The sequence below is a fragment of the Bidens hawaiensis genome, unplaced genomic scaffold, assembly GCF_021521415.1.
Source record: "Bidens hawaiensis isolate Kalapana, Puna unplaced genomic scaffold, B.hawaiensis_p1.1 tig00033584_1, whole genome shotgun sequence".
NCBI lineage: Eukaryota > Viridiplantae > Streptophyta > Magnoliopsida > Asterales > Asteraceae > Bidens > Bidens hawaiensis.
In genome coordinates, this window is record NW_027495774.1 from 12,962 (window position 1) to 14,630 (window position 1,669).

Consider the following 1,669-nt stretch of genomic DNA (forward strand, 5'->3'; position numbering starts at 1 on the left):
TAGGATTTTCGGGCAAGCTCTTTGAAATTTTAGACTATAGCACACTTAAATGCTTATGTGCTTTAATTTCATTCCTAGCATGCTCTGTGATATGTGTGTTTATGATTTCTTTGAAATTACAAGTGTTTTCGGGTAAACTTTGTTTTCCGGGCACACTTTATATTTCGGGTACACTTTTGTTCCCTCAATATACTTGGTAATTTCAAAACTTAACTTTCCGAGTACACTGTCTACTAGAAATCCTTTTCCGGGCACACTTTGTACTATATGAAGGTTATTCGGGTATACTTTGCATTAGAAAGTTGTTCGGGCACACTATTCTCTTGAAAAGGTTGCTCGAGCACACTATGGTTCCAAGTATACTTGATTAAATATGTTTTTTATATGCTTGATTGAATATGTTTCTTATTCTGATAGGGTTTGTGCTAGATTAAGTTTTTAATTTGAATTTGAGAAATCTATATGGGTGTCTTGATTGATTCCTAGTAAGGATGTTTATTTGATGATTATACTTGATTATTTATCTTGTGATTAAGTTCTAAAGAAATCTAGTATTTCAGGTAAGTTTTCTTCATTATGTCTTAACTTTAAATTAATTAACTTGACCGAGCAAAGTTTTATAAATGGAAGTATTCGGGCAAACTTTGTATATTCAAAAATGAAATTTTTCCAAGCAAAGTTTAACCAGGTAAGCTTTGTAAGTGGATGTATACCGAGTAGACTTTGGATATATTAAATTTTTCGAGTAAGGTTTTATTAACTCAAAAGATAAATATTGTTTTTAATATATCAAGTGGATAATGTTACTGTTTGACAGCTAATAATTCACAAAATGACAAAATGCATTTAAAACCCACTTTCAAAAGGTATATAAGAGGGAGTTAAGCAAAATTTTCAACATCACTTTTCCCTCTCTCTCCTTCCACTGCAAACTGCTTACTCGCAAAGAAACCTAACCGACTTATCGCATTTTGCTTCAATCCAAACCCTAACTAGTATTAGCCCTCTAAAACCGACTCGGTAAGCAATAATAATGTGTTTTCCGGTCACGATTAGACTAAGATAGGTTTTGATTATGTATCTTATTACTAATACTCTGTTTATGTGTTTAGGTTATAAATTTGTCGAAGAACAGGTTCTTGATTATTTCTCTTTTTTTCTTCTTCATTTTTATAACTTAAAATTATCTAAAGTACTGAACTTTATGACTAATTTCACTTTGAATATGTTTGTTTATGTGATTCAGATATGGCAGACGGTGAACCCATATATGTCTTCGAACCAAAACACAATATGTGTGCGCTGTTACAAGTCACACCTGGCAATGAGCCGATGGCAAGGATGATAACTTGGATGGCAAGGTCAAATGTCAGTTTCGCATTCACTGAAAGCCCTGTGATCTACAGAAATCATTCTTTAGATTTCTTGAGATCTGCAGAACTGGTTGAAGACATAAATGGTAAAAGAATCGAAGCAACCGTCGCTAGACAAGAAATACATATTACAGAAAGGATGATAAGAAGATGTCTATAGTTGAATGATGGTGATCATAATTCAATAAACATCAGCACACCTCACTTGATGAAAATATTTGAAGAAACGATGGGGTATCAAGGAACTGTACATGATGGACAGTTTCAGAAGGGTATGTTCCCTACGTTGTACAGGT